Below are 20,403 nucleotides of genomic sequence, written 5' to 3' on the forward strand. Positions count from 1 at the left end.
ACGAACTGCCCAATCAGGTGGGCCAATATAGGAGGGTTCTTCCGGGGTCGTGACGCTGGAGTGCAGGCTCGGAGCACTTTGCCGAGAGCCTCCCATCTTGCTAGACCACCTTCTGGGACTTCTACTGGTTGCACGCTGCGTGGGAAGGACTCTGAGAGACCCTGAAGCCACGCAATGGTGATGTTGTAGGACAGAAGCCGGGAATGGGATGGAATCGGGATAAGGTCTAAAAGGAAGTGGCCAAAATCAGCTACGGGGAACTACAGCCTCCCTGCTTAGCTCCAGACTCTGAAATTCTGGTCTTTGGTGCTTTAGTCCCTTTTTCCTTGAGCTGGGTCATGGTTAATTCCTGGTTCCCTGCATCCTGTCCCCACTGTGACACTCGAGCCCACAGTGCCGTCTAATTGTGGCCCCAGGCACAGCCTCAGCTACACCAGTCTGGAGTGGGGGGTGGGGGTGGGTGTGGGTGTGCGGAGACCCTCGTTCAGGTAAGGGTTGGAGCTGCGTGCAGCTGTGATGTGCTGGGTCCCTGGTCTCATTACTTTTAGTAGCAGATCTGGAGGATCTGACACTTACTAACGTCTGCGATGCAGGGTCTCATACCCATAAGGTATCTCCTTTGACCTCTGCCTTTTTATATTCACAGTGAATTACCAAATTCCCAATATTTCCCCATATTGCCAAAGTCACACTAGGTGTTGATAAGTGCTATGAGAACCCAAAGGCTAACAGGATGTATGTAACAGGACTTTAGGGCTAACAGAAAGAACATACATTGTGAACACTAAAGCTAACAGGAGAGATATATATATATATATATATATATATATATATATATATATATATATATATATACACAGTGTGTGTGTGTGTGTGTGTGTGATTGCTTACATTGTGGTTTAAGTATAAAGTATCACCTATTGGGAGGGGTTTTGGGTCCACTTGTTTCTGGACAAATAGGAGCAAATAAGAGCCTGGGTGTTTTAAGCTTAAGGGTTTGAAAATTTCTGTATTGCTATAAATAATTTGAAAGCACTCCACACCTTTCAATTTCTTTGAAGAGCTTAAGTATAGGTGGCATCACATCCTTAAAGTCTTTGTGGAATGCAGCAGTGAATCCATCAGGTCCTGGGATTTTTTTATTTGGTAAATTGTTTGTAACTGTCTTGATTCCATTGCATGTTATTGAGTTGTTCGGCATATTTGTTTTTTTCTTGGGTTATCTTTAGTAATTTATATGAGTCTAGAAACCTGTCTGTTTCTTCAAAATTTTCTAGTTTGTTGGAATACAATTTTTCATAGCAGTTACTATCTTCTGCATTTTGGTGCTGTTTGTTATGATTTTGCTTTTTTCATTTTTAAATGCAAAGGTGTGAATATTTTCTCTCTTTTGGAAAGTTTCACTAAAGGCTTATCTTGTTTATTCTTGCAAAAAACCGGATCTTCAATTCATTAACTCTGTATTTTTTTCATCTCAATTTCATTGATTTTCACTCTAATCTTCATAATTTTTCTTGTTAATTTCAACTTGGCCCTGAATTATTGTTTCTCCAGTATTTTACAGTGTCTCATAAGTTTATTTATTTGAGCATAAGGTTATTTATTATGTCAGCATTGATTGCAAAAAATCTTTTCTCTTAGATCTGTTTTCATAGTGTCCCAGAGCTTCTGTTGGGTTTTACAGGAAGTTCATTAAACTTCCAGAAATTATTAAATTTCTTCCTGATTTCTGTGTGACCCATTGGTTGTTTAGTAGTGTGTAATTAATCTTCCAGGTGCTTCTACATCATCTGTGATTTCTTCTGTGGTTGATTGGTATTTTCATTGCACACTAGTCTGATGGTACACATGGGCTGATTGTGATGTTTTTTATATTTATTTAATCAGGCTTTCTGGACTCCTAGGAGCTCTATCTTGGAGAAAGTACTATGTGTTGCCGAAAAGAAAGTATACTCTGTTGTAGTGGGGTTGAATATTCTGTACACATCTATTAAGTCCCTATGTTCAAGGTTGTGACTCAGTTCTGATATTTCTTTCTTGATTTTTTTCTTTAATCTATCTCTTTGTGCAAGTGAGGTGTTAAGATTTCCCACTATAATTGTGTTACTCTTTATTTGATCTTTTTTGTTCCACAGTGTTCCTTTTATGAAGATAGGTGCTCTAGTGTATGAATATTTATAAACACTGTCTCTTCTTGGATTGTTCCCCTAACTAGTATGTAGTACCTTCTTTGTCTGTTCTAACAGTTTTAACTTGAAGTTTCCCATATCTAAGATTAAAATTGTTACTGCTGCTTGGGGGGGGGGGGTCTTGGTCTTGGTCTTGAAATACCATTTTCCATCCTTTGATTTTTAGTCTATGATTTTCTCTTTGGATTAGTTGAAATTCTTTCATGCAACAGACTGTTAAACTCAGTTTTTGATCCAGTTTTCCAATCTGTGTCTTTAATTGGAGAGTTGAGGCTTTTAATATAGATGTTACTGAGATGTGATTATTTACTATCATTTACTCATTTTTGGTGATGACTCCTTTGTTTTTAATGTTCCTATCTTTTGTGTTTGTTGTTTTGTTGTTGTTTATGCATTGACCTTTCTTGATGTTTTCATATTATTGGAATTTTTAGTTTTACTGACCTCATAGTTTCTGCGTAGGATATTCTTGAGTATTTCCTGGAGTGCTGGTTCCATAGTCATATATCTCTTCTGGTCTTTTTCATGAAATGTCCTTAGGGTATGTTAACTAGGTTGGAAGCTATTTGCTCTCTGGGCTTGAAATACTTCACTCCAAGTTCTACTGGCCTTTAAGTTTTTTTGTTGAGAAGTCTGCTATAATTGTAATGGATTTATCTTTATATGTGATTTAATGCTTTTCTGTGATGGCTTTGAAAGATCTTTTTATTGGATAATTGGCAATTTAGAAGGAACATATCTTGCTGAGCATTTTTTTCATCACAGTTGTTTGGTGTTCTAGAAACCTCACTTGTATTTTGAAATTTTTTGTCATATTTGGGAAACTTTCTGGGATAATTTCAGTAAAAATAATTGCACCTGTGTTATGTTGTAGCTTTTCTCTGCCTCCAGGTAGCTTTGGTTGGTCTTTTTAGCGTTGTGCAGTAGCTGCTGGACTGTAGTTTCTTGTTCTCTTATTCTTTAGTGGCTTCCTAGATTAATTTTTGTAATTTACCATTTTGTCGTCTTATGCTGGCTTGTGTTGAATGTGATTCAGAGGTCACAAGCCTGAAAAATACTAAGAAATTTAGTTAAAGTTAGACTAATAAGACTTTTGTTACAAGTATCCATTAACCTAATGTCTTATGAGGCCAAATTGGAACTTAGAAAATTATGTCTGGAATTGTTATGGGAAAAAAACTTAAGTGAACAGCATTATCTAAGTGTCATAGGAAGAGCATTTCTGACTGAATTCAGGTCATTTGTTCTGCGCTACATCACATCCATTTTTCATTTTTTAGTATTATTATTTAGTTTTGGTACTGAGTCTTGATAATGTGTAAGCTGGGAGTTGAACTTGAGCTGGGAGTTGAGCCTGTGAGAGTGGTGTGAATACAGGTATGGAAAACAAAGCCCAGCTATGGTGGAACGTTTATAATCACTTCTTACAAGATCACAATGTAGGGTTAAATTAAACATCACCAACTATTTGTCTTTATGTTTAGAAAATTGTAATTTGTGCCCTGAAAAGTATAAATATCTCTTATTGTAATATGCCACTTCAAGACAGTTATTTTTGGAATCTGATTTTGTTGCTGCATATTAGAACTGGGCTCTGAATTTGACAGACTGTGGTAACTCTGGGCGGTGTGAGCATTGAACTTTGGGCCCACCTGTTACTGGTGGAGAATTTCTTAGTGTTCAGCAAAAAACACATATTTGGATTTTTAAGTGAAATTTAGAAAAGCCACAGGTCTACCTTCAATGAATGGGTGAGTTGTGATATCTTTTCAGAATTAAGCCTCTGGAAAGAAGGCTGAGAAGCATTTGTGGAAGTTCCCCATTTAAATTTCCTGGTTTTGCGTGTTTTTCTCACCACCTGAGAGTGACACACTCTGGATGAATAGAGCACAATGAGAGTGGGGTGTAAGCTCAGGAATATGTTTAACATTCTGAGGGTATTCTCTTGTGAATTTCTTCCCCATTGCTTCATTTGATGCATGTTGTTTATGAGAGAGAGAGAGAGAGAGAGAGAGAGAGAGAGAGAGAGAGATTGCTTAAAGAATTTAGAAGTTTTTTCATTTGTTTATCCATAAGAATTTGATATTCCTAGAACTAGTGGACTGGATCTGAAGAAGCAAAACAAATTTAGACAAATTATTTCTTTTACATTTAACATATGCATAAAGTTCCATAGAATCATGCTGGTGAACACATCAACTATGTTTGCTTCTAGTTTGATTTCATCTAACTACACTCAGAGCTAGCCACAATATGGATTTTTGGGTGCTCTCTGGCTTTACCATCACATCACTAAGCACAGTGTTACTTGGTTAAAACTCTTTGGAATTTTGAGTGAGTTAATAATTGAAGTTATTATAGAATTATTACTATGCTGAAAAATTTTATGTCATTTCTTTTCTTCAAGCTGTTACCCAGAAGATTGTAAGGAAGTTTGTATTTCAGCCACTTCATTCACTTATTCCACTGATTCTGATTTTGCATTGTTTCTACAAGTTTAGTAGTTGCTGATTTTGATGTCTGGACAGAAGCAGCCTTGGCAGGACTTGGGTCTGTCTCTTCATCAGCTGTGGTGTCTTTGTTCTTACATGTCAACTGCTGATGCTACAGCCTTGGTCATTTCTGGCCCTCAGGATAAGGATATGCCAGCATCCAGGACCTGAGTATCCTATTCTACTCACCAGTGAGGTGACGTCAGCATGGCCAGAGTCCTATCTTAGGTAGATCAGTGCCTGCAGCCATGCTTCTCTTAAAACTGTGCGGTGATATCCTTATTGGAGGAAAGATAGCCTCTTTAATAAATGGTGTTGGAAGAACTGGATTTCAACTTGCCAAAGATTAAAACTAGACCCCTATCTTTCACCATGCACTAAACTAAAATTGAAGTGGATTAAAGATCTAAATATTAATCTCTTAGAGACACCCTGCTCATCATCATTAATGTGCTCTGATTTACATTCAGGCTCTTCCTATCCTGAATATGTTCCCAACATCAATCTGTCTGTACAGTCTTGAAAAAAGAATTTAAGTTACCAAGTTAGTGCATACATTAGCTTTCTCTTACTGGAAGCAGACACTTAAAAAGAGGAACTTTTGCTGCTTTGCTTCTGGTTCTGTGCCAAGGCAACAGGGCATGATGGGAACAGGTTAAAGAGCAAATCTTCTCAACTCCTGGCTGCCAGGAAGCCAGTGAGAGGAAGAGGCCAGGGAAAAGGTCCTGCTGAGCCTTGAAGGGCACAGCCCCAATGACCTCATTCCCTCCTGGTAGGTCCCACCTCCCACAGGATCCACCACTACATACTATGGCTATGCCACAGAGAAACTCCTGTATCATGTGGACTTTTGGTATATCATCTAAGTTCTCCGATTCCTAGCTGGGGTGAATGGCACATCTATGTAATATCATCCCTCAGGAGGGTGAGGATGGACAGATGTGAGAAGTTTGAGGACAGCCTGAGATACATAGTGATTGTGGCCTCAAACTCTCAGCCATCCTCCTGCCTCAGCTTCTTGAGTGCTACTATTACATCATGGGCCAGGACACTAGGCCTCTTTTAACTTGTTTGAGGAAAGTCCTAGGGCCCTGGGAAGAGAGGCCAAAGATCCCTGAAGGCAGAATTCTGCATGATGAAGTCTATGCCTTGTGTGGGTTGCTGGAAGACATGTCCAGGGATGAAAGTACCAAGTAACCTTCACACAGAGCCTAAAGAACAGACAGCCTTAACATCAACAGATACCAGAAATGGATTAAAGCAAAATTTAGAATCCCAGTGTGGAATTCACCCGAATGTCCCATTATGAATAAATGGCTATGACAATATCTGTCATCTATCTACACAGTAGACAGTTATACCTTCCTCAGAAAGGACGGCACTCTGACATCCTGCACTCTCAAGGGACCCTGAGGACATTGTGCTAAGAGGAAGAAGGCAGACACCAAAGACACACGTGGTCTGAGTCCACAGGACTGCTAGGCATACAAGGATCCCAGCGCTGTCCATTCATAGGGACAATGGGAGAACACTGCTTCCCAGAGGCTGTGAGAAGAGACTGGGCATCCATGGTTTCATGGGGTAGAGTTTCTCTTCAGGTGGAGGAAACAATTCCATAGATGCATAGAGGGCTGGCTGTACAACAGAAGCAATAGACATTCACGTGCTACATATTATATTTTGGCCAGTGATGGACCACAGAGACATAGTGCTTATATGAGATGGTTTCACCTCCTGCCCTGCTAGTTCTTAGAGCTGGGTGAGTTCATTCTACCAGGTTGGCACAATGACAGTTTCAATGGATTGCCCCTTTCCCAGAACACATTCCCATCATTATTTCCATACCGGGGAAGGGAATAGGAAAAGACAGGATGTGGGACAAGGAGAGCCCCATCAGTCAAAAATCTGTGGGGCTGGTAGGAAGGAGGGGTTAGAACATGTGTTCCCAGGATGCACAGGGGAAGCAGAGACTCAAGTAGAGCTGCCTTTCACACACCTGTGACAATGTGTCTACAACAGGTGGAGTTTGGAAGGAAGGGAACAATGGACCCTGCAAGGAGAACTGAAAGCAGATGGAGAACAGCAAAGGTAAAATTTGCAAAAATGACTCTGAAGGAGATGACAATGGAAAACGTTTTGTGCTTGGGAAGGGGACATTGTGCTTAGATGATCAAAGGCTGAATTCCAAAGAGTGAGGTTTCATAGTGAACCTGGTTTCTTTCCTCAGGTCTGTTGATGGCATCCAACTTCTGTCCTTAGGCCTCTGGCCGGAAAAGGAAGAGAGGCTGTGGGAGTCAGAAGATGAGTGGCAGATGGACCTGCTGGGTCTTTTTGATCCAGTCCCTCGATTAGCACTCTACTTCCTGCCTCTGGCCAGAAGAAGCAGAAAGACTGGTCCATAGAAGTGGAGAACTATGAGGAGGAGGACATGTCTGGGTTTTTTTACTTAGCCTATACGGTAAACCCCCAGCTCTCACCTCAGTCCCCTGGCCAAAAAAAGAAAGTGGGAATGATTATTTGGGTCTAGGAAGAAATCACAGGAGGCACTGGGCAACCTGGTCTGGGCCCTCAGTGCATAGGGCTCATGGAGTTCCCATATGGACTCCAAATGACCCTGAGAGGAAGCATCTATGGTCAGTGCTGCTTGAGCACCACCAGGAACCAGGCTGTTAGGTAAGCAGACCTCAGACTGCACCTCCAACAAGGTTCTTTAAGAACAGAAGAAAAGTGCAATTACTTCCTTTTCCCATCAAAGGGAGGTCACTGTGAGGCAGGAGCTCTCCTTCCCAGAGGACTCTGGCCCCATCCATCCTCAGGGACATGGAAATGACACAACTTACACATGTGTTAAAATGTTCCCCCATTGTGATCAGAAAGCCTGGTTACAGCACCTTCCTGTTCAACAGAACTCTTGCTGACTCTTCTCAGTGCAGATGGTTTCAGCCCTAAATGTGTGACCGGGACACCTTCATTCCCAAATGTGTATCTCAGAGGAGAAAAGAACCCTCATGCTTTCTGAGTTTGAAAGTGATATATTCATATGTCATGAGGCCACCATGGTATGTTCAAAGCTCCTAATAATGCAGGTATTTGCTGCTACCCAGCCTCTAACTCAGTAGTTCCTCCAGGATTCTGAGGGTTGAGCCCATGTCCCCTGTCAAGTGAATGTCCTCCTCCACCCTCTGCTCATTTGTCTGCCCTCGGCCTCATGCTGAACCTTTTGCCAGGCAGGCCCAGTTATACTCCTCGTCTGCTTGCCCCATGAGAAACCCTGTGCCAGTCCCCAAGGTGATGCTCTGTTCTCTTCACACAGCAGACTGTGTTCAAGAGATGCCTGGCCTGGTGCAAGAACCTCAGGTAACTAACAGATTGAGCTCCTTTTCCCTTGAGCCAGGCTCTCACTATGGCACGGCTTAGGGAGGAGAGAGGTCCTACCCCACAGTCCTTCTTCCATGGCTGTCTTTGTGGGAAGCTCCCACATGACATTCCCCCAACTATTCCCCCTTAGTTCTGGGGACCATCTGCCTTCAGCTCCTGGGTTTTTTCTGGCAGGCTGGATGTGTGCACCTTCCTCAGCCCGGGGCCTCTGGTATCTGAATGCAGGCCACCGTCTTCCCCAGACATAGCTTCTCTGGGTGTTGGCATCTTTAGTCCCTGACCCCTCTCCTAATTCTCAAGAGCCCCTTTGCTATAGCTTAGAAGACCCCCTTCTGATCCTTGGAAGGGCCATCCTAGGCATCACAGCCTCCCTTTTCCTGACTGCTCTCATCTGCAGACAACCTCCAGCCCCTTGACTTTCCATGAATAGCCAGGTGATCCAACCCTGGGGTTCCACTCTGAGTGGAGCCCTGCCCCACCCCAGTCCCTGTCTGCACATCCCTCTTCCAGGTGTGGCCACTCTCTGTGGTCCTCTCTCCCCATCACTGCCTCATCAGTGCTAATTCAAATAGTCATCACTGACTATTTCAACTGGGCAGGCCTCTTCCTCTGGCAGTACCAGAGGTTCCAATGCTTCCTGGCTCCTTGAGTACTCTGCCTCCTCCCCACAGTCCACAGGAGAGTGGGGAGAATGAGACTCAGTGTATCTTCTTGGGGAGAGGGAGTCAGCAAAACCCCTTGCTTCCCTGATTTTTTTTGTACTGGGGATCATAATCAGGAGCTTCTGTTTGCAAGGCAGGTAGAGTGGCACTGAGCTAAATCCTCAGCCCTCTAATGTGTCTTCTGGTTTGAAACCTCTTTATACAGTTGAGTCTGTATAGAAAAAGATAGCCTGGAAGGACTGTGCCTAATACTTTTCTTAGAAAAACTAGCAAGGTTTGTCAATGTTGAAAATCATCTTACCTGTGTAAAAAGTACAAAGGGAGCAAATTTCCAGGGAAATATAAAAGCAACATCAGCAAGCCACAGGGCAGTGTAACGTTTTTCATAATTGTTGGAGATCCTTAGGAGAGATAAATGGGGTCAGTGAGTTTTGCTATGAAGACACACACTAGCTAAAAAACAAAAAAGACTGCCTGCAAAATGGCAAAACCTTAAAGATCCCCTTACCTTTGATATAAGACAACAAAATACAATTCATTTTGAAATCAATTTAACCAAAAAAATTCTAAATGCTCCAGCCATAGAATTTCCTAGCTAAAAGCAATCAAAGTTACCATTTTAGAAATAATGATATATAATTGATTATTAAATAAAATATTTTAAATATAAAAGCCTATATCTCTGTAAATAAGATTGGCATTCAAAATTAAATACTCCAGCAGAAGGCCAGAAAATAGAACAGGACAACTGCCCTTTATGCCTCCAGGTGTTTATTCCCTATACCTAGCTACAGGTTATAAATATCACTGCTTTTATGTTTCAGAAAATAGTGAGGGACAGAATAAGTGTTGGTGAAGAAATAAGGTAACAATTATGGAAAAATTTTAGGAAAAACTTTTAAAACAACAAATTAAGAACTAATTCTGGAATGCAGATGAATTATTACAGATGAAGATTAAATTTCCCACTCTGCAATATGAACCTATATTGGTAACCAACAACTTTTACCTCTGAAGACCATATGATCTTTTAGAATATCAAAAAAGAAATGCAGATATTTTTGTAAAAATAAAATGGCAACTATCCTTTTTATAAAAGTTGTAGTGGGTTTTTGATAATTCCATATTCAATTGTAGGTAATTTTTCAAAAGCAAAAACGTTCATATTGTTTTGTAATATTATCACAAAGTATTCATTAGGCACTTGGCAATCTTACATTTGATCAAACAAAAGTTACTTTTGATTAGGTAAAAAGTATAGCATATGCATTCAAGGATACAATGCTAACTATTCTAAGTACCACACTGCATTCTATGAAACCCTTGTCTGTCTAGACTGACATCACCCAATTAATCAGTCAAAAAATACTATTTTCCTAGTAATTTAACTGAAAATGAAGGTTGATAGGTAGGAATGGGGAACTTCTTTTACCATACTCTTTCAGAGGAGGAAATATATTGAACAAACATGGAAATCTGGACAGGGAGGAGACAGCCAAACACAAATGCAGCCCCCAAATAAACTTGCCAGGCAGATAACACATCAGGACTTAGGCTGCTCCTCTCTCAGGCTTTAGCCTCCCTAGGATGCAGAATTGACCTCCCTTCAATCAGATACCACAGGAGCACCTCAAATACTCACGTGGGAGGGCGCTAAGTGGTTAGAGATAAGTAGGGCTTGATCTCTTTTTCCAGTGGGGGTATACTTTTAAATGTATGCAAGAGTAGATGTAGACATTTGTGTACCTCAAATTTATAGTTGAAAGAAAGAAAAAGGGAAGGAAGGAAGAAAGGAATAAATGAAAGAAGGCACACACACAACTGATTTTCACAGAAGGTGAATCTGCCAAGGATAAGTAAGTGTAGTGTAGTGGGTTCCCTGAGAGTTTACAGAAGACACTGATCATTACTTCATTCAGTGAGAAATCTCACTGATAATCTCAGACTTCTTAAATTTCTGAAATTCTTATAAACTTAACCTAAAAAATTTGTCCAGCAAAAACAGTGGAGATATAACTGGCTAAACTGAGAAGTATCATTTAGAAATCAGTTTAGACACACACGCACACACACACTTTATGTAACTCACAATTTATGTAACTCAGTATTTTCCAAATGCTATGCACTTTTCATGACACATATATGAATGGTCCATCAAAACCACAGTTTGGAAAACAGTCATAGTACATCAACTCTTAACCAAAAAATAATTATTTTTCAAAAACTGTTGAATCCTTGCAAACCATAGATGAACACATATATATTGATTTGTTAAAGTATAGTCATCTAAAGCCTGTAGCCTAAACTGTTAAATGGAGATCAATTTTTACACAGTAATTTTCAGACTACCTTAACTCTATGCTCTAACTCTATGTTAAAATAACTAAAAACACAGCCTTGGCAACCACAACAAGTTGAAGCAAATTTTAAGAAACTTAACTTGTAATCTACATAGCTGTGTTTTAGATGTAAAAATTACCTGAGAATCATGGTTAAAATATACATCTAAAGCACCAGGAACGGTTATGCAAATCTTTCGTGGGGAGGTGGCATCCACATCACATGGGTGGCTTGAGGTGAGTGAAAGTCTGGGTTCACATCCAGTCCACAGTGGCAAACATCATTCGCCTAACAGAGGGATTGGCTTCTTCTGGGAACTTTCACTCCAGCCCCACCGGATCCTACTTCTCAAAGCCAGGCAATGCTCCATTCTGGATCTCCTCACATCGGGCCACTGAGTAAGAGTGACCAACTTCCAAGTCCAGAACAAGTGCAACTCTATGGAACCAGGAAGCTCCAGCAGCAACCAAGAAGGCAGGGATTGGGGCTGTGGGAATTCTCTGGCCAGACTCACAGTCTGGTCCAGCAGGTATGATGACCCAGACATCCTGGGCTTTGAGCTCAACACTAGTCCACAGCAATACATGAATTGGTGTCACCTGGGGCATTTGCAAACACCAGGAGTTCACGTGTAACAAGCCCAGGTGGCACAAATAGGCAATGTCACCTCTGAGTGCATGCAATACATCTTTACAAGGGTTAACTGTAAATTTGAAAGACAACTGGAGGGCTCGGGATTTAGCTCAGCGGTCCTGCTGCCTGCTGTGCAAGCGCAAGGTCCTGAGTTCGATCCCCAGTACCAAAAAAATAAAATGGAAGCAACTGGAAGTCACTCATGTAAGGACTATAATTTAAGCAATGTGATGCACATAATGTAAATGTTAAATATTCATGTATACTTGAAGACTATTTCTAAGACATGTGGGCCAGACTTTGATAAAATTTTGTATCAAAAATTCTCAGAAGAATGAACACTACTGGAGGACAGATAGCCTCTTTAATAAATGGTGTTAGAAGAACTGGATTTCAACTTGCCAAAGATTAAAGTTAGACCCCTATCTTTCACCATGCACTAAACTAAAATTGAAGTGGATTAAAGATCTAAATATTAAAACAGAAACACTAAACTTGCTGGAAGATAAGTTAGGTGGAATTCTCAAAGACATTGGCATAGGAAAAGACTTTATGAACAAATCCTCAGTAGCACAGGAAGTAGCACAAAGAATCAGCAACTGGGATCTCATGCTGGCGGGGTCGTGGGAAGAAAGGAACCCGTCTTTATTGCTGGTGGGAGTGAAGACTGGTGCAACCACTGTGTAAATCAATATGGAGATACCTCAAAAAATTATGATTAGAGGTCCCATTTGACCCAGCTATTCCTCTGCCAGGTATCTTCCCAAAAGAATTAAAAGAATCATACCACAGTGATGTATGTGCACCCATGTTTATAGTGGCACAGTTTGTAATAGCTAAAACTTAGAAACAGCCCAATTCCCCATCAACTAGAGACTGGATCAAGAAGACGTGGGGTGTTTTGTTTTTTTTTTTTTAATAAAATAGAGTACTACTCAGCCACAAAGAATGAGAAACTAGAGACATCTGGAGCTAAGTGAATGCACATTGAGGCCATACTCAATGGACACACATGTGTAAATACCGAATAGTTTCTCTGGTGTGAAAAACTAAAAGTGTAAATGAGGATCAAAATGTGTAATTGAGGGGACAGGGATTTAGCTCAGTGGTTCCGCCACCTGCCTCTCAAGCCAAGGAACCAAGTTCAATCCCCGGTACCAAAAAAAAAAAAAATGTGTAATTGATATTGTGAAATAGGAAGAAGAGGTCTAAAGGAGTAGGAGAAGTGGGAGGGGTAGGAGAAAGGAAAGAAGGGAAAAGAAAAAATGTGAGAAAAGGAAAAAAATGGAAACAAAGCCTTTATAAATGGGGAAGGGTGGAGGGGGTGAAGGGAGGGCAGGGGAATGGGGAAAAATAAAAACCAAGATACATCATGTAAAGGTACAAGATCCCAATGATGAATGTAACTGTATTGTATATCTAAAATGTACCAATAAACTTAATTTGAAAAAAAAGAATTAACACTCATTTCTATGCAGGGGTCTTAAAATTTACTATTCTAAGAAACTCAAATTGTAAAACTTGGAAGATGAATTAAAATAGCAAAAAAAAGTTAATTGATACCACCACTTGTCTAACATACTGTTTTAGCTTATGACTAGATGTTTCACCAAAACCCTATGTGGTCATAGGTGGGATTGTTCAGAGGTGGCTAGATATGGGGCGTGTATTGCTGAGATTAAGGGTGCCCTACCCTGGTGTTGGAGGCACCACCCAAAGGTCAGGTAGCTTGGATAAAATATAAAGACAGGCTTGGTTGCTGCCGTTGCTGCTTCACTGCTTAGTTGTCTTCCGCCTGCCAAGAACTGTTTCTCCTCTGTGATGCTGCTCTGCCATGCCACCCTGCCATGGAGCCAGCCAACGGTGGAGTGAAATTTCTACAAACTGTGAGCAGAAATAAACCTTTCCTCCCTTAACTTTGGATGACAAGTATTTTGTCTCAGCAGTGAGAAAAGTAACTAAGACACATACTCAAACACAAGGCTTTTGCTTTATGTCAACAGATTATTAAATGACAAGGGATTTGTTTGCTTTAAGTTGAAATAATACACTGAAAACATTTGAGGCATAGTTTTTATTATGTCCTTATCTGATTTTAGAATTAACCCACTAGCAATACATAAAGACTTCTACCCAATGTATCCTGTGGCACTGTACACTATGAATTCTGCTTCTGAAAGGTAGAAATTGGACTCTCTCTCTCTCTCACTGCCATGTTCTCAGTATCTAGCAGTTGGACATATGGTTTACACATATGCAATATTTTTGTCCAGTGAATACATCATATTCTACATAAGTTTCTATGAGCTCTTGTTGGTGGATGAATTAGTAGGTTAATTTCTACTTTGAATTTAGCATTCTGCATCAAGATAAGATAGAAAGAAACAAGGTGGTGGTCAGGGCCTGCTTCCAACCCTGGAGAAGTGTAAGGGCTAAAGTCTCATCTATGGAGGATGAATGCATTCTAGAAATTTATTGCACAACATTTTCTTAATAATACTGAGCTGTAATGTTTAAAAACCTGTTAAGAGGCCAGATCCTTACCACAATGCAAAAAGATAGATAGATAGATAGATAGATAGATAGATAGATAGATAGATGGATGTTGGCTTTTTTTCGAGACAGGGTATCACTGTGTAGTTCAGGCTGTCCTTGAACTCACCATGTAGCCCAGGCTGCCCTCAAACTCAGGATGATCCCCCTGCCTCAGCTTCCTGAGTGCTGAGATTACAGGTGTGCACCATCATGCCCAGCTGATTTTTTCCTTCTTTGTTCTTTTAAAGAGAAATGTAGACATGCATGGTGGTACATTCCTGTAATCTCAGCACCCTGGGAGGCTGAGGGCAAAAGATCACAAGTTTGAGCCCAGCTTAGGTATGTACCACTCAGTGAAATGGCCCTGGGTTCAATCCCCAGTATTCTGGGTTGGGGCCTCAGCTTCATCAGGTGGAGTGTGGAATCTTGGATAAGTTACCTAAGCTCTGGAAAAGTGACAGAATGTGTATGGTGAGGATGCCAACCACTTCCAAGACTTAGGAAATAATGCAAACCATCTGACTCCTGAAGTACAGTGTTTCCTTTCTTCTACAAAACTATGTTATACATAAGTATTCACTAAAAACCAGGCAAGATACTTCATATATTTTAAATTCTAATGATTTCAGTCTCTTGTTGCTTTTGTTATTTCTACCACCATGAACTGTTGCCCCTCGGCCATGCTGCCTTGGAGCCAGCTGATAATGGACTGAAACCTCTACAAACTCATAGGAGACTTCAATAATAGTGACTTTGTTGAGAGCCGCCCCCAGCGCTGAGGAGGAGCCTTCCAGGCCACCATACCATCACCCCCAAGCCGAGAAGCAGAGCCACCCCCAGCACTAAGGAGGTGAGCCACACAGGCACCAGCAGCACCCCAAGCACCATGTTGAAATGAGAAGACATGTAAACAAGTCTCTAAACCAGACTTCCAGATCACCTAAAGCAACCCCAAAGGGAAACAAGATGGAACACTCTGATATTCAACCACCTGGACTCCCTGAAGAGGCAAAAAAAAAAAGGATCTGGAAAAAATGAAATCAGAAATAATTTCTCAGATAACAGCAGAGATTGTACCCATAATACTAGATGATATAAAAAAAAAACTGTTCACAGACATGATGGCAGAAAACTTCCCAAGCAGCAGAAAAGAACTTGACATACAGGTAAGTGAGGCATATAGGACTCCAACTAGCCCTGATCAAAAAAAAATCTACACATAGGCACATAATAGTTAGGGCTCCAGAAACCCAACGGAGATCAAAATTCCACAAGCAGTTAGAGAAAAGAAACAAATCACATACAAAGGAAAGCCCATCAGAATCACAGCAGACTTCTCAATGCAAACCCTCAAGGCAAGAAGAGCTTGGAGTGACGTACTTCAAGCACTAAAGGAAAACAACCTCCAACCAGATTGAGGTACCCTACAAAACTATTTTTCAAAATTGATGGAGAAATGAGATACTTTCATGACAAAGAGCAACTGAGGAACTTCATGAATACCAAACCAGCACTCCAAAGAATTTTAGAAAATATCCTAGGAAAACACAAAGAGGATCACAACCCCAGGAAGCCCAGCAGAATGAATCCATCGGGCATGACAAGAAATTAACCACAAAGGGGGGAGAATCCCACAAAAAGAAAAACTCATGACAAGGATAAGTCAATACTTATCAGTTTTAACCATCAATGTTAATGGTCTCAATTCATCAATCAAAAGAAATAAACTGGCAGAATGGGTCAAGAAGCAAGATTCAACAATATGCTGCATACAATAAACACACTTAATTCAAAAAGAAAACTCATAGCCTGAAAGTTAAAGGGTGGAAAACAATACTCCATGCGACAGGAACCTGAAAAAAAGCAGGAGTAGCTATCCTCTCTGCAGATCAAGTGGATTTCAAACCAACACTGATTAGGAGAGACAAAGAAGGAAACTACATCCTTGTAAAGGGGACAATCCAAGAGGAACAGATGACAATCATAAATATCTATGCACCAAACATTAGTCCACCCAACTATATAAAACAAATACTAACAGGCATGAAAAATCAAATAAGCACTAATACAATAGTAGTGGGGGACCTCAATACTCCACTGTCACAAATAGATAAACTAAACAAAATATTAGCAATGAAATATTAGAACTCAATCAAACTCTTGAACAAATGCACTTAATAGATGTTGACACAGTGTTCCACCCCACAAAATCAGAGCACACATTCTTTTCAGTTGCACACGGGTCATTCTTGAAAATAGACCACATACCCGCTCATAGAACATGTTTAAGTAAACGCAAAGGAATTGAAATTATCCCCTGTATATTATCACACCATAGTTTGATGAAATTGGAGATCAACAGCAGAAGAAACTGCAAGGATTTCATAAACACATGGAAATTGAACAACACACTTCTGAATAACTAATGGGTCACAGAAGAAATTAAAGAAGAAATCAGACAGTTCCTAAGATTAAATGACAATGCCAATACAACATATTGGAATCTATGGGACACAATGAAAGCAGTCTTACAAGGGAAATTCATAGCAGTGAACACTCATATTAGGAACACAGCGTGAGCCCAATTAAACAAACTGATGTTGAACCTCAAGCTTCTAGAAAAAGAAGAGCAGGACAAAGCCAAAGCTCATACAAGGGAGGAAATTATAAAGATCAGAGCAGAAATCAATGCAATGGAAACTAAGAGAACGATGCAAAAAATCAATGAAGCCAAGAGTTGGTTCTTCGAAAGAATAAACAAAATTGACAAACCCTTAGGCAACCTTATCAGAAAAAGGAAAGAAAAGGCCCAAATCCATGCAATTAGGAACGAAAAAGATGAAATGACAACAGACCCAGCAGAAATCCAGAGGATCATCAGTACCTACTTCAAGAACCTATACACCAATTAGATGGAAAACACAGAAGAAATGGACAGATTCCTAAATACATATGAATTACCAAAGTTGAATGAAGAAGATCTAAAAATTGTAAACAACCCAATATCAATCAATGAAATTGAAAATGTAATTACAAACTTACCAACTAAGAAATGCCTGGATCCTGATGGCTTCACTGCTGAATTCTATAAGACATTTAGAGAGGAACTAGTGCCACTACTGTTTAAACTCTTCAGTGAAACTGAAAGGGAAGCAATACTCCTGAATTCATTCCTGCAAGCAAGCATCACCTTGATCCCCAAAGCAGAGAAAGACTGAACTTAAGAAGACAACTATAGGCCAACCTCACTCATGAACATAGATGCAAAAATCCTTAATAACATACTGGGAAATAGAAGGCAGAAGATCATCAAGAAGATCATACACCCTGACCAAGTGGAATTCATCCCAGGGATACAGGGATGGTTCAACATATGCAAATTAATAAATGTAATACACTATACTATATCAATAGAGCCAAAGCCAAAATCCATATGATCATCTCCATAGATACAGAAAAAGCATTCAACAAAATCCAACAAGCATTTATGATAAAAACCCTACAAAAAAATTGGAATAGACTGTCTCTACCTCAATCTGATAAAAGCCATCTATGAAAAACCAACAGCCAATATCATACTAAATGGTCAAAAACTGAAATCCTTCACACTAAAATCAGGAACAAGATAAGGATGTCCACTATCACCACTCCTGTTCAATATAGTTCTGGAAACATTAGCCACAGCAATTAGACAAGAGAAAGAAATAAAAGGGATTAAGATAGGAAATGAAGAAGTCAAATTGTCATTATTTGCAGATGACATGATACTCTATGTAGAACACCCCCAAGAACTCCACCAAAGTCTTCTAGACTTAATAACCAAATTCAGTAGAGTAGCTGGATACAAGGTCAACACACAAAAATCAGTAGCTTTCCTCTACACGAACAACAGACTCACTGAGACAGAAATAGGGCAAACAATTCCTTTCACAATAGCATCCAAAACACTGAAATACCTAGGAATCAACCTAACAAAAGAAATGAAAGACCTCTTCTCTGAAAACTGTAGCACTCTGAAAAGAGATTGAAGACAATATCAGAAAATGGAAAGACATCCCTTGCTCCTGGGTAGGAAGAATCAACATAGTGAAAATGGCCATACTTCCAGAACTGCCGTATAGCTTCACTGCAATTCCAATTGAAATCCCAGCAGCATACTTCACAGACCTTGAGAAAACAATTCAAAAATTCATTTGGAACAAGAGACCTAGAATAGCAAAAGCAATTCTAGGCAACAGAGACATGGTAGAGGGTATCACAATCCCCAACCTGAAACTATACTACAAAGCTACTGTGATAAAAACAGCATGGTACTGGCAAAGAAACAGACCTGAGGACAAGTGGAACAGATTAGAAGATGCAGAAACAACTCCAGACACACTCAGCCACCTCATCTTCGACCAAGGAGCCAAACACCTTCACTGGAGGAAAGATAGCCTCTTTAATAAATGATGCTGGAAAAATTGGGTTTCAACTTGCCAAAGATTAAAACTAGACCTATATCTCTCATCATGCACTAAACTAAAATTGAAATGGATTAAATATCTAAATATTAAAACAGCAACACTGAACCGGCTGGAAGAGAGGTTAGGTAGAACTCCTGAAGACACTGGTGTAGGAAAAGATTTTATGAACAAAACCTCAGCTGCCCATGAACTAGCACAAACAATCAACAAGTGGGATCTCTTCATATTAAAAAGCTTCTGCACAGCAAGTGAAACCACCATCAGTGTGAAGAGACAACCCACAATGTGGGAAAAAATTTTCACCTGCTATTCCCCACACAATATCTAGAATCTATAAAGAACTTTAAAAAATCAGACCTCCCAAATTGAACGACCCAGTCCAAAAATGGGCATCTGAAATGAACAGACATTTCTCAGAAAAAGAAGTAGAAATAGAAAATAAACACATGAAAAATGTTCAACATCACTGGTCATTCGGGAGATACAAATGAAAACAATGCTGAGATTCCACCTCACCCCAGAAAGAATGGCTGCTATCATGAAATCAACCAATAACAAATACTGGCGGGGCTGTGGGGAAAGAGGAACCCTCCTCCACTGCTGGTGGGAGTGTAGACTGGTGCAACCACCTTGGAAATCAGTATGGAGACACCTCAAAGAACTAGGGCTGGAAGTCCCATTTGACCCCGCTATTCCACTGCTGGGTATCTTCCCAAAAGAATTAAAAGAATCATACCACAGTGATATATGTGCACCCATGTTTATAATGGCACAGTTTGTAATAGCTAAAAGTTGGAAGCAACCCAAATGCCCATCAACTGGAGACTGGACAAAGAAAAGGTGGGGGTTTTTATACAATGTAGTACTACTCACCCATAAAAAAAGAGAAATTAGAGACATTTATAGCTAAATAGATGCACATTGAGGCGATACTCTTAAGTGAAATAAATAGGACACACGCATGTAAATACCGAATATTTTCTTAGAGTGAGAAACTGAAAGTGTAAATGAAGACTAAAAGGTATAACAGATAATGTGAAATAGGAAAAAAAGGGGGCAAAGGGGAAGGGGAAATGGGAGGAGTAGGGGAAAGGAAAGAAGGGAATGGAATTAATATGAGAAAATGAAAAAATGGAATCACAATCCTTGTAAATAGGGAGGGATGGAAGGGTTGAAGGGAGGGCAGGGGAATGGGGAAAAAATTAGAAGCAAGAAAGATTATGTAAAGGTGCAAATTTCCAACGATGAATGTCATTATATTGTATACCTAAAATGTACCAATAAAATTAATTTTTAAAAAAGAAAAAAATTCTAATGATTTCAAATTAGATCAACACAATGCAAATACCAACTCAAAACATAAGGTTCTCTCAAATACTGCAAAATCACAAGTAATATGCAACTATATATTGTTTGAATAATTATATTTCCTTGTTCTTATATAACCCCTCTATCTCTTACAAATTATTTTACAGATATATAAATATAAAAATATTTTATAGGGAACAAACGTCTCCATGGTTGAAAAAAGTAGCACAGTATTGAAATTAGATCTCCTAATTGAGTCCTACAGAAAAAAAAACCATGTAATACTTATGCTCCCTTTCATAGTTTTATAATTTATTCTATTTTAAACATTTTCTAAATAAAATACATAATTTGTGAACATAAAATAATTTTTAACATGCCAGGCATTGTGGTATATATC

The 20,403-nt window shown here is 39.8% G+C and overlaps 1 long non-coding RNA gene across 1 annotated transcript; it reads left to right on the forward strand.

Moving 5' to 3' along the window:
- The first annotated feature begins 12 nt into the window (after positions 1–12).
- On the forward strand, positions 13–17,675 carry LOC110347468 (uncharacterized). Its single transcript, XR_015441801.1, has 3 exons — positions 13–177; positions 6,701–6,769; positions 6,909–17,675. It is a non-coding gene; the product is annotated as an uncharacterized LOC110347468 (long non-coding RNA).
- Positions 17,676–20,403: the final 2,728 nt, after the last annotated feature.

The sequence above is a fragment of the Heterocephalus glaber genome, unplaced genomic scaffold (assembly GCF_053883595.1).
Source record: "Heterocephalus glaber isolate CG9 unplaced genomic scaffold, H.glaber_assembly_v1.0 deba00001531, whole genome shotgun sequence".
NCBI classification, from domain to species: Eukaryota; Metazoa; Chordata; class Mammalia; order Rodentia; family Bathyergidae; genus Heterocephalus; species Heterocephalus glaber.